Source organism: Henckelia pumila, chromosome 3, assembly GCF_033568475.1.
Source record: "Henckelia pumila isolate YLH828 chromosome 3, ASM3356847v2, whole genome shotgun sequence".
NCBI lineage: Eukaryota > Viridiplantae > Streptophyta > Magnoliopsida > Lamiales > Gesneriaceae > Henckelia > Henckelia pumila.
The window spans coordinates 76074870-76089458 of NC_133122.1; positions in this window are offsets into that span (position 1 = coordinate 76074870).

Consider the following 14589-nt stretch of genomic DNA (forward strand, 5'->3'; position numbering starts at 1 on the left):
CCACTAAGGAAAATAGTTTCCCGTTTTCACTAGAGGGTAGTGAAATCGTTAAAATAGTGGGAGTGAGATTCATAAAATAAATTTTTCCTATTTTATGTCTTAGTAAATTAATTAAACAATCACTGATAATTGTCTGTTTCTTTTCAATATATCATTATGATGAATCTTCGTAATCCACATGTTTCAATTCTCCAACAAAACAAACTTACTGGCGCAAACAATACAGAATGATTCCATAAGTTAAGATTGTCCTAAGTTCGGAAAAGATTTTCTAAGTGTTAGAAAAGGCTTCTCTGAAAACAGCCCCGGCTGATGTAACTACCGAAAGGTTGGCCGAACTAGAGAAATGGTTGGACCATGATCTCAAGGCAAAATGTTACATACAAAATTGGACAAGTCTAAACAAGTTTGCCATCATTGCAAGAAACCCGGTCATTGGAAACATAACTGCAAGGAATACCTCGAGCAGTTGCGAACTGCAAAAGGTATGTTTTACATTGAAATAAATGTTTTTCTTAATACTAATTCTTGGGTATTGGATACCAGATGTAGATCTCATATTTGCAATGAGTTGCAAATGATGACAAGAAGTAATAGGCTAAGGATGGGTGAGACCCAGTCAAGGCTCGGGAATGGTTCAAGAGTCGAAGCCAAAGAGATAGAAGACATTTATTTAATTTTGCAAAACAATTTTAAGTTATTTTTGAGAGATGTTTTATATGTTCCGGATTTGGTCAAAAACATTATTTCTATTTCTATGCTTGATAGAGATGGTTATTCTTGCAATTTTGTGAATGAGATTTGTAATATTTACAAGAATGAATGTTTGATTGGAAATGGACAACTTGAAAAAGATCTATATAACTTAAAATTAAAAGACGTTCCAATAAATTATGTTGATAAACCGGTAACAACAAACAAAAGGAAAATCGATAGTCAAAACCCGGCAAACCTTTGGCATGCTAGGCTAGGTCATATTTCCTCTAGGAGGATGAACAAGCTAGTGGGAGAGGGCATGTTTGATATGTCTGATATTAACTCTCTACCTACTTGTGAATCCTGCCTGAAAGGAAAAATGACTAAATCTCCTTTTAAGGGGAAACCTGAGCGTAGTCAAAATCTGTTGGATTTGATCCATACAGATGTTTGTGGTCCATTTAGAATTGGTACTCAATATGGCCACACCTAATTCATTACCTTTACTGATGATTATTCTAGGTATGGGTATTTATATTTAATGAAATATAAGTCTGAAGCATTTGAAAAGTTCAAAGAATTCAAGGCTGAAGTAGAAAACAAGCTAGGTAAAAGTATTAAAGCACTTCGATCGGATCGAGGTGGAGAATACTTGAGTACCGAGTTTTTGGACTATCTGAAAGAGAATGGGATTCTCTCTCAGTGGACTCCTCCTATGACACCTCAGCTGAATGGTGTATCGGAGCGTCGTAATCGAACTTTGTTGGACATGGTTCGATCCATGATGAGCTTCACTGAGCTTCCACCTTTGTTTTGGGGCTATGCACTTGAAACGACGGTATTGTTGTTGAACAACGTCCACACCAAAGAAGTGGAAAAAACTCCATACGAGTTATGGAATGACAAAGCTCCTAAGTATTCGTACTTGAGGATTTGGGGATGTCCTGCTTACGTGAAGCAGACAGTGGGAGATAAGTTGGATAGTCGATCGACCTTATGTTATTTTGTAGGGTATCCGAAGAATTCAATCGGATATTATTTCTATCATCGTGCTGAAACAAAGGTGTTTGTTTCAAGGAATGCCACCTTCTTGGAGAAGGAGTTCTTATTGGATAAGAAAGGCGAGATGATGGAACTCGAAGAAATTCGAGAAGAACCCGAAATACAAAATAATGATCCTACACCTCAGGAACCATTGATAGACACGCCTATACCTAGAAGATCCGAGAGGACTTCTAGACCTCCTATTCGATATGGTCTTCTTCTTGAAGGGGATCAAGATGAACCCGATGTTGGATGTGATCCAAGAAACTTCAAGGAAGCAATTTCTGATGCGGATTCAAATTTATGGCTTGAAGCTATGCAGTCGGAAATAGATTCGATGCATACAAACCAAGTTTGGTCTTTAGTAGATCCTCCCGATGAAATTGTTCCAATAGGGTGTAAATGGATCTACAAGAGAAAGCTTGGGCCTGATGGTAAGGTATTGACCTACAAGGCACGATTGGTGGCGAAAGGTTATACTCAAAGACAAGGAGTTGACTATGATGAAACCTTTTCACCAGTTGCAATGTTCAAGTCCATAAGAATCCTTATTGCCATAGTAGCTTGGTATGACTATGAGATATGGCAAATGGATGTGAAGACTGCATTTCTTAATGGAAACATTAAGGAAGAGATCTATATGACGCAGCCTGAGGGATACACATCCATAGGAAGCGAGCATAAGGTATGCAAGCTTCAGAGATCAATCTATGGTCTCAAACAAGCATCAAGAAGTTGGAACCAGAAATTTGATAAAACAATAAAGGATTTTGGTTTCATCAAGAACCCGGAGGAACCATGCGTGTACAAGAAAGTAGTTAAGGATGCTGTGACATTCTTAGTACTTTATGTTGATGACATCCTACTCATTGGGAATGATGTAGGGATGTTGCAGTCAACAAAGATATGGTTATCAGGTAGATTCTCGATGAAGGATTTGGGTGAGGCATCCTATATTCTAGGGATACAGATCTATAGAGATAGATCTAAGAGAATGATAGGACTCACTCAAGCAACCTACATCGACACCATATTGAAAAGGTTTTCAATGGATGGGTCCAAGAGAGGACATCTACCCATGTGTCATGGAGTTTCTCTATCCAAGTCTATGTGTCCCAAGACTGATGAAGAGATAGAGAAAATGACACATGTACCATATGCGTCAGCCATAGGTAGTATCATGTATGGGATGATATCTACCAGACCGGATGTAGCATTTGCTCTGAGTGTCACGAGCAGATATCAAGCTAATCCCGGTCAAATGCATTGGAAAGCCGTGAAGGACATTCTTAAGTACTTACGAAGGACTAAGAATATGTTCATGGTATATGGAGGAAGAGAACTAAAATTGGAAGGCTATACCGACTCTAGCTTCCAAAGTGACGTGGATGACTCGAAGTCAACCTCTGGATTTGTGTTCATGCTCAATGGTGGTTCTGTCTCTTGGAAGAGTTCCAAGCAGGACACCACAGTGGATTCCACCACTGAGGCAGAATACATTGCAGCATCAGCTGCTGCTAAAGAGGCCGTTTGGATGAGGAATTTCGTCCAAGAGTTGGGCGTCATTCCTGAAGTTGTTGGTCCAGTCCCGGTGTACTGTGACAACACGGGTGCCGTTGCTCAGGCAAAGAAACCAAGGTCTCATCAAAGATCCAAACACGTACTGAGGAAATACCACATCATCCGGGAGATTGTGGAAAGAGGAGACATCACTATCGAAAGAGTGGCCTCTGCAGACAATATCGCTGATCCACTTACTAAGCCCTTGCCAGGACCATTATTTGACAAACATCGCGAAGCAATGGGTCTACTTAGTATGACTATTTGGCTTTAGGGCAAGTGGGAGATTGAAAGAGTGGGTGCCCGGTGAGCCAACTTGTGGCTAAGGGCTTTGATGACTCTTTGTATAAACAATCTTTTGTTTAATATAATTTACACTTTTATAATGGCAATGACTTTATCTTTCTTCATATTGTTATATTGTGATATACTATTGTTGTTTTGATAAAGACCTTGAATATACTATAGTGTATGTAAGATGTGGTAGCACATGGGGATGGCTATCATGAAACACATCTTATAGTCACTGTATATTCTAAACTGTTCCTAGTCGATTGAGCCGTCCGTTAAATAGGATAAGGATCGCTCGAGATTGAGACTAGCATTTGCGATGCCGAGTACCACGTTTCATTGGTATGGAACATAGAGATGTTCAAAGCATGCAAATGGATATTCATACGATGAATGATCGAACTACCCTATCCGGACTTTCCAAGTGGTTATCACTTATCGAGTGGATGAAGTCCGCGGTTTTGGTTGTACACCATTAGTCCTTACTACTTGAAACATCATTGAGACTCTATATGCTAGTACTGTGCTTTGAATCGTTTACCGACTCTATTGGGGTCATCAGGTGTCGGGATTGGGTACAGTTACGACACATATAGGAGTCGATGCTTTTTTGTCAAGGATTCACCACATACTTGCGAGTGTGGATATCCTATGCAATCTGAGGAGATATTAGTGTGACGAATCTCTGGCAAGAGTACATGATGTGTTTTAAAAAATGGTTTCTTAGTAGCACATGCGATGTCACTATTTGATCTTCAAGATGTATTGCATAGTTATCGAATCTCGAACGACTCTCGATTTACCAATGGTTGTTGATTCGATCGGGATATATGGCTGAAGGGACCGTACTGTACGCTAACCAAAATCTATTGGTTCTTGCAGGCACTATCAGTGATACCTATGGAATCATGGGGCGATGTTTCTAGGCGCTCTTACCATGATTCGATGGGCAAGTCGGAAATTGTTGTTCCGAGTCACAAGGAGTTATGAGCCCATGGCTAGCTGTATCCCTGAACCATTGAGGGTCACACAGAGTAATGGATTTTTAATCCCCGTTGAGATAGTTAAATTTAAAGAGTTAAATTTAATGAACAAAGAAGTGGGACTTCTTATTTAAGAGTAGAGGAGTAAGATTTCCTAAAATGACATAGGGATGGGCATTTTTGGAAATCACTGAATTCGGATTCAGAAAATTTATCTTGACTCTAAAAGATGCAGAAATGGTTTCTGTGAACATTGGTGAAATTGGTTTATCAATATGAGTCACGATGAATTTTATATTAATTTCTGAACATGCGGGCTTTGCTTGTCAGACTTGAACTTATGACTAATGGGCCCTAAGCTGTTAGCAGCCCACATTATAAATAAGTTATTGCAGTACAGAAATTATATAACAGAGGCTCACAATTTTCGGAAAACCCTAGTTGTTTTTATTAAAAGTGGCCGCCCCCCCTTCTCTCTCTGCTCGGGAAAATCCAGCCTGTGAATTTTGAATTGCAGTCTGGTTTAACGGATCAAATTCGTTAATTCTCTTCGTAGAAACTTCTGATAGATTTTCTAGTGCAATCTATCAGAGGGATTAAATCTCTGTTCGTGGACCAGATTGAAGAACAGTTCGTCCATCAGTTCTTGGGATATACAACAAGAGCAGAGTAATCTGTTGGTGTCCATAATCTCGATTCGAGATTAGAGGTAAAAATTTATAATTGTTATTTAATTTTTACACACACAATTTAATCGTAAAGTTTTGATACCCATTATGGAATCGTTCCATATAAAATTTTTAAACTTCCGCTGCACCGGGTATCAATTCTGATTGATCTGATCGCCGTTCTCCATATATCCCGATCAAATCAACAACCATTGGTAAATTGAGAGTCGTTCGAGATTCGATAACTATGCAATACATCTTGAAGATCAAATAGTGACATCGCATGTGCTACTAAGAAACCATTTCTTAAAACACATCATGTACTCTGGCCAGAGATTCGTCACACTAATATCTCCTCAGATTGCATAGGATATCCACACTCGCAAGTATGTGGTGAATCTTTGACAACAAAGCATCGACTCCTATATGTATCGTAACTGTACCCAATCCCGACACCTGATGACCCCAATAGAGTCGGTAAACGAGTCAAAGCACAGTACTAGCATATAGAGTCTCAATGATGTTTCAAGTAGTAAGGACTAATGGTGTACTGTTGGAAAACGAGGCGATCAGATCAATCAGAATTGTTACCCGGTGCAGTGGAAGTTTAAAAATTTTATATGGAACGATTCCATAATGGGTATCAAAACTTTTACGATTAAATTGTGTGTGTAAAAATTAAATAACAATTATAAATTTTTACCTCCAATCTCGAATCGAGATTATTGACACCAACAAATTGCTCTGCTCTTGTTGTATCTCCCAGGAACTGATGGACGAACTGTTCTTCAATCAGGTCCACGAACAGAGATTTAATCCCTCTGATAGATTGCACTAGAAAATCTATCAGAAGTTTCTACGAAGAGAATTAACGAATTTGATCGTTAAACCAGACTGTAATTCAAAATTCACAGGCTGGATTTTTCCTGAGCAGAGGGGAGGGGGGCGGCCACTGTTAGAGAAAAATACTAGGGTTTTCGAAAATTGTGACCTGTTGTGTGTAATTTCTGTACTGCAATAACTTATTTATAATGTAGGCCGCTAACAGCTTAGGGCCCATTAGTCATAAGTTCAAGCCCGACAAGCAAAGCCCGCATGTTCAGAAATTAATATAAAATTCATCATGACTCCGATTGATAAACCGATTTCACCAATGTGCACAGAAACCATTTTTGCACCTTTTAAAGTCAAGATAAATTTTTATGAATCCGAATTCAGTGATTTCCAAAAATGCCCATCCCTATGTCATTTTAGGAAATCTTACTCCTCTACTCTTAAATAAAAAGTCCAACTTCTTTGTTCATTAAATTTAACTCTTTAAATTTAACTATCTCAACGGGGATTAAAAATTCATTACTCTGTGTGACCCTCAATGGTTCAGGGATACAGCTAGCCGTGGGCTCACAACTGCTTGTGACTCGGAACAACAATTTCCGACTTGCCCATCGAATCATGGTAAGAGCGCCTAGAAACATCGCCCCATGATTCCCTAGGTATCACTGATAGTGCCTGCAAGAACCAATAGATTTTGGTTAGCGTACAGTACGGTCCCTTCATCCATATATCCCGATCGAATCAACAACCATTGGTAAATCGAGAGTCGTTCGAGATTCGATAACTATGCAATACATCTTGAAGATCAAATAGTGACATCGCATGTGTTACTAAGAAACCATTTCTTAAAACACATCATGTACTCTGGCCAGAGATTCGTCACACTAATATCTCCTCAGATCGCATAGGATATCCACACTCGCAAGTATGTGGTGAATCCTTGACAACAAAGCATCGACTCCTATATGTGTTGTAACTGTACCCAATCCCGACACCTGATGACCCCAATAGAGTCGGTAAACGAGTCAAAGCACAGTAATAGCATATAGAGTCTCAATGATGTTTCAAGTAGTAAGGACTAATGGTGTACAACCAAAACCGCGGACTTTATCCACTCGATAAGTTATAACCACTTGGAAAGTCCGGATAGGGTAGTTCGATCATTCATCGTATGAATATCCATTTGCATGCTTCGAACATCTCTATGTTCCTTATCCTTATTATCAGACGGCTCAATCGACTAGGAACAGTTTAGAATATACAGTGACTATAAGATGTGTTTCATGATAGACATCTCCATGTTCTACTACATCTTACATACACTATAGTATATTCAAGGTCTTTATCAAAACAACAATAGTATATCACAATATAACAATATGAAGAAAGATAAAGTCATTGCCATTAATAAAAGTGTAAATTATATTAAACATAAGATTGTTTATACAAAGAGTCATCAAAACCCTTAGCCACAAGTTGGCTCAACGGGCACCCATTCTTTCAATCTCCCACTTGCCCTTAAGCCAACTAGTCATACTACGTAGACCCATTGCTTCGCGATGTTTGTCAAATAATGGTCATGGCAAGGGCTTAGTAAGTGGATCAGCGATATTGTCTGCAGAGGCCACTCTTTCGACAGTGATATCTCCTCTTTCCACAATCTCCCGGATGATGTGGTATTTCCTCAGTACGTGTTTGGATCTTTGATGAGACCTTGGTTCCTTTGCCTGAGCAACGGCACCCGTGTTGTCACAGTACACCGGGACTGGACCAACAACTTCAGGAATGACGCCCAACTCTTGGACGAAATTCCTCATCCAAACGGCCTCTTTAGCAGCAACTGATGCTGCAATGTATTCTGCCTCAGTGGTGGAATCCGCTGTGGTGTCCTGCTTGGAACTCTTCCAAGAGACAGCACCGCCATTGAGCATGAACACAAATCCAGAGGTTGACTTCGAGTCATCCACGTCACTTTGGAAGCTAGAGTCGGTATAGCCTTCCAATTTTAGTTCTCTTCCTCCATATACCATGAACATATTCTTAGTCCTTTGTAAGTACTTAATAATGTCCTTCACGGCTTTCCAATGTATTTGACTGGGATTAGCTTGATATCTGCTCGTGACACTCAGAGCAAAAGCTACATCAGGTCTGGTAGATATCATCCCATACATGATACTACCTATGGCTGACGCATATGGTACATGTGTCATTTTCTCTATCTCTTCATCAGTCTTGGGACACATAGACTTGGATAGAGAAACTCCATGAAACATGGGTAGATGTCCTCTCTTGGACCCATCCATTGAAAACCGTTTCAATATGGTGTCGATGTAGGTTGATTGAGTGAGTCCTATCATTCTCTTAGATCTATCTCTATAGATCTGTATCCCTAGAATATAGGATGCCTCACCCAAATCCTTCATCGAGAATCTACCTGATAACCATATATTTGTTGACTGCAACATCCCTACATCATTCCCAATGAGTAGGATGTCATCAACATAAAGTACTAAGAATGTCACAGCATCCTTAACTACTTTCTTGTACACGCATGGTTCCTCCGGGTTCTTGATGAAACCAAAATCCTTTATTGTTTCATCAAATTTCTGGTTCCAACTTCTTGATGCTTGTTTTAGACCATAGATTGATCTCTGAAGCTTGCATACCTTATGCTCGCTTCCCATGGATGTGTATCCCTCAGGCTGCGTCATATAGATCTCTTCCTTAATGTTTCCATTAAGAAATGCAGTCTTCACATCCATTTGCCATATCTCATAGTCATACCAAGCAGCTACAATACCGTCGTTTCAAGCGCGTAGCCCCAAAACGAAGGTGGAAGCTCAGTGAAGCTCATCATGGATCGAACCATGTCCAACAAAGTTCGATTACGACGCTCCGATACACCATTCAGCTGAGGTGTCATAGGAGGAGTCCACTGAGAGAGAATCCCATTCTCTTTCAGATAGTCCAAAAACTCGGTACTTAAGTATTCTCCACCTCGATCCGATCGAAGTGCTTTAATACTTTACCTAGCTTGTTTTCTACTTCAGCCTTGAATTCTTTGAACTTTTCAAATGCTTCAGACTTATATTTCATTAAATATAAATACCCATACCTAGAATAATCATCAGTAAAGGTAATGAAGTAGGTGTGGCCATATTGAGTACCAACTCTAAATGGACCACAAACATCTGTATGGATCAAATCCAACAGATTTTGACTACGCTCAGGTTTCCCCTTAAAAGGAGATTTAATCATTTTTCCTTTCAGGCAGGATTCACAAGTAGGTAGAGAGTTAATATCAGACATATCAAACATGCCCTCTCCCACTAGCTTGTTCATCCTCCTTGAGGAAATATGACCTAGCCTAGCATGCCAAAGGTTTGCCGGGTTTTGACTATCGATTTTCCTTTTGTTTGTTGTTGCCGGTTTATCAACATAATTTATTGGAACATCTTTTAGTTTTAAGTTATATAGATCGTTTTCAAGTTGTCCATTTCCAATCAAACATTCATTCTTGTAAATATTGCAAATCCCATTCACAAAATTGCAAGAATAACCATCTCTATCAAGCATAGAAACAGAAATAATGTTTTTAATCAAATCTGGAACAAATAAAACATCTCTCAAAAGTAACTTAAAATCGTTCTGAAAATTTAAATAAACATCTCCCACAGCTTTAGCTTCAACTCTGGAACCATTTCCGAGCCTCAGCTGGGTCTTACCCATTCTAAGCCTGCGACTTCTTGTCATCACCTGCAAATCATTGCAAATGTGAGATCCACATCCGGTATCCAATACCCAAGAAGTAGTATTAAGTGAAACATTTATTTCAATATAGAACATACCCTTCGCAGTTCGCAACTGCTCTAGATATTCCTTGCAGTTACGCTTCCAATGACCGGGCTTCTTGCAGTAATGGCAAACATCCTTGGACTTTTCCATGTTTGAAGCCTTTGTCTTGTACTTCTTCGCGGGTTCGATTTTCTTGGGTGGGGCAGAACGTTTCTTACCCTTTGTACTTGGCCCCTTCTTAGCAGAAGAAGAGGAGCCCACCAAGAAAGCCGGTTTATCCTTCTTTAAAGTGGATTCATATGTCACAAGCATATTGACCATCTCTTCAAGGGAGGCCTCTATCTTGTTCATATTGAAATTCACCAAAAATCCGTCAAACGAAGAAGGAAGAGATAGAAGTAGTAAGTCCACGTTGAGTTCATGCTCCAACACCAAATCAAGGGTTACCAACTTCTATATGAGCCAAATCACTCGTACCCCATGATCACGGACCGAAGTCCCTTCACGCATGCGACACGTCATTAGCTCCTTTACAGTAGCGAACCTTTCAGCCCTCGATTGAGCCCCAAAAAGTTCCTTGAGTTGTACGTGAATATCAGCAGCATTCACGGTGTCCTCAAATCGCCTCTGGAGTTCATCAGACATCGAGGCTTGCATATAGCATTTGGCCTTGATATCATGGTCCCACCATGTATCAAGTTTGGCTAACTCTTCCGGACTTATGTCAGCTGGTGCTTCCTTCGGAGGAGATTTTTCTAACACGTAGAGCATCTTCTCCGAAGTCAAGACAATCTTCAACTTACGGAACCATTCCGTATAGTTTGCGCCCGTCAATTTATTTTGTTCGAGAATCGAGAAAAGTGGATTACGCGAATTCATCTTTATGAAATACTGAAAAGAAACAGACAAATATCAGTGATTGTTAAATCAATTTACTAAGACATAAAATAGGCGAAATTTATTTTATGAATCTCACTCCCACTATTTTAACGATTTCACTACCCTCTAGTGAAAACGGGAAACTGTTTTTCTTAGTGAGAACATGGAGTCCAATTGACAAACTATGATCCCGAATAATATCAGCCAACCATGATTTTCAAAAGGTAGAGCCCAATTGCTTCCAAAGCAACCTCCACGTTTTTATCTCATGTCCAATAAGGGCCCAATAATATGACGCCGTTTATTGTGACATGTCAAGATGACCCATCAATATTAAGTTGTGATGGACGGTCGCCATGTGGATCCCCCAATAATATGAGTCGATCCCATGGGAGTTCCACCCAACTTACAACATGTGTCGATCCAATGTACAGCTTTCCGACGAACGGGCCCCCCCAATAATATGAGCCGGACCGTATCCGCGGGTAGCATCTCATACATTGATCGTTGATGGAAGGTAGGAACATTTAAACAATTTTAAATTTCCTTTATTTATCTTGATATCAATTTTAAATCATATTTAAAATGAGGGATTTTAATTTTGAAAATTTGTCTCATCATTTTAAAATTTTGTATGCTTGCCGGATTCACACAATTTTGTCTAAAACATGCATACAAACAATAATATCATATATTATATAGGATGATCGATTCCATTTCTAATCGACCCGTGGTTGCCAATCACGAGTCTTAGTCCAATCCTAGGTAATATGCAGTATGCAATGCAATCCTATTACATTGAGCGTCCAATTTACATTTCTTCTGTCTTTATTGTCTGCTGGGCCCACCTCCGTCTTCAAATCTCCATCTCCCACTAAATCTAATGTATTTACAATAAATGACAATGACAAGTAGGGGATACATTTTTAAGGGGTGGGAACGGGCCATAAACCAAGCCCACTTTTATTACATATGACAATTCATATTGGGCCATAAACCAGACCCATTAATAAATCCAACAACAATAAAAACAAATGTAAATTCCTAACATACACCTATAAAATTGGTCATGGCAATCGATCATCCTTATCCAATAACATTTAATTCAAAATTAATTTATTGGATAACATGCAATGGCAATTTATATTTAAAAGGATAAAATCATATTCCATATATAGAATCTAATTTTACATACAAAATCATATTTTATCTTTTTATCAAATAAAATCATATTTTATCTATAAAATCCAATTTTATACATAAAATCATATTTTACTCAATATATCCATAAGATCATATCTTATCATCAATTGTACCAAAAATAATTAATTTCAAAATTCAATTTAACGGATAAAATATTTAAATTTTCCAAAAATTCAAATTTATCCAAAAATCAATTTTAAAATTTTCGTACTCGAACAATTCGATCCGATGCCTCGTGGACCAATCAAAAACAATTTTCGATCGGACCAAAAATAAAATTTTAACATATTAAAATTTAATTTTAAAATTAAAAAAATTAATTTTTTCGCGGGCCGCCAGGGACGTTCCCGGGCTGCCCGCGCCCCAAAGGGCTCGGGCCGGGCAGCGACGATCGCTGCCCCCCCCGGGGCAGCGATCCAATCGCTGCACAGGTTTTGCCCGAAAAAAAAAAATTTTATTTTTAAAATATTTATTTTGTTTCAAAAATCGAGGCTTAAAAATTTTTGTACAATCGATTAATTTAATCGCTTGATCTGAGCAACCTGGCTTTGATACCACTGTTGGAAAACGCGGCGATCAGATCAATCAAAATTGATACCCGGTGCAGCGGAAGTTTAAAAATTTTATATGGAACGATTCCATAATGGGTATCAAAACTTTTACGATTAAATTGTGTGTGTAAAAATTAAATAACAATTATAAATTTTTACCTCCAATCTCGAATCGAGATTATTGACACCAACAGATTGCTCTGCTCTTGTTGTATCTCCCAGGAATTGATGAACGAACTGTTCTTCAATCAGGTCCACGAACAGAGATTTAATCCCTCTGATAGATTGCACTAGAAAATCTATCAGAAGTTTCTACGAAGAGAATTAACGAATTTGATCCGTTAAACCAGACTGTAATTCAAAATTCACAGGCTGGATTTTTTCTGAGCAGAGGGGAGGGGGGCGGCCACTGTTAGAGAAAAATACTAGGGTTTTCGAAAATTGTGACCTGTTGTGTGTAATTTCTGTACTGCAATAACTTATTTATAATGTAGGCCGCTAACAGCTTAGGGCCCATTAGTCATAAGTTCAAGCCCGACAAGCAAAGCCCGCATGTTCAGAAATTAATATAAAATTCATCATGACTCCGATTGATAAACCGATTTCACCAATGTGCACAGAAACCATTTCTGCACCTTTTAAAGTCAATATAAATTTTTCTGAATCCGAATTTAGTGATTTCCAAAAATACCCATCCCTATGTCATTTTAGGAAATCTTACTCCTCTACTCTTAAATAAGAAGTCCAACTTCTTTGTTCATTAAATTTAACTCTTTAAATTTAACTATCTCAACGGGGATTAAAAATCCATTACTCTGTGTGACCCTCAATGGTTCAGGGATACAACTAGCCGTGGGCTCACAACTCCTTGTGACTCGGAACAACAATTTCCGACTTGCCCATCGAATCATGGTAAGAGCGCCTAGCAACATCGCCCCATGATTCCCTAGGTATCACTGATAGTGCCTGCAAGAACCAATAGATTTTGGTTAGCATACAGTACGGTCCCTTCATCCATATATCCCGATCAAATCAACAACCATTGGTAAATCGAGAGTCGTTCGAGATTCGATAACTATGCAATACATCTTGAAGATCAAATAGTGACATCGCATGTGTTACTAAGAAACCATTTCTTAAAACACATCATGTACTCTGGCCAGAGATTCGTCACACTAATATCTTCTCAGATCGCATAGGATATCCACACTCGCAAGTATGTGGTGAATCCTTGACAACAAAGCATCGACTCCTATATGTGTTGTAACTGTACCCAATCCCGACACCTGATGAACCCAATAGAGTCGGTAAATGAGTCAAAGCACAGTACTAGCATATAGAGTCTCAATGATGTTTCAAGTAGTAAGGACTAATGGTGTACAACCAAAACCGCGATCTTTATCCACTCGATAAGTGATAACCACTTGGAAAGTCCGGATAGGGTAGTTCGATCATTCATCGTATGAATATCCATTTGCATGCTTCGAACATCTCTATGTTCCTTACCAATAAAACGTGGTACTCTGCATCGCAAATGCTAGTCTCAAACTCGAGCGATCCTTATCCTTATTATCGGACGGCTCAATCGACTAGGAACAGTTTAGAATATACAGTGACTATAAGATGTGTTTCATGATAGACATCTCCATGTTCTACCACATCTTACATACACTATAGTATATTCAAGGTCTTTATCAAAACAACAATAGTATATCACAATATAACAATATGAAGAAAGATAAAGTCATTGCCATTAATAAAAGTGTAAATTATATTAAACATAAGATTGTTTATACAAAATATAACAATATGAAGAAAGATAAAGTCATTGCCATTAATAAAAGTGTAAATTATATTAAACATAAGATTGTTTATACAAAGAGTCATCAAAGCCCTTAGCCACAAGTTGGCTCAACGGGCACCCACTCTTTCATGTACAACCAAAACCGCGGACTTTATCCACTCGATAAGTGATAACCACTTGAAAAGTTCGAATAGGGTAGTTCGATCATTCATCGTATGAATATCCATTTGCATGCTTTGAACATCTCTATGTTCCATACCAATGAAACGTGGTACTCGGCA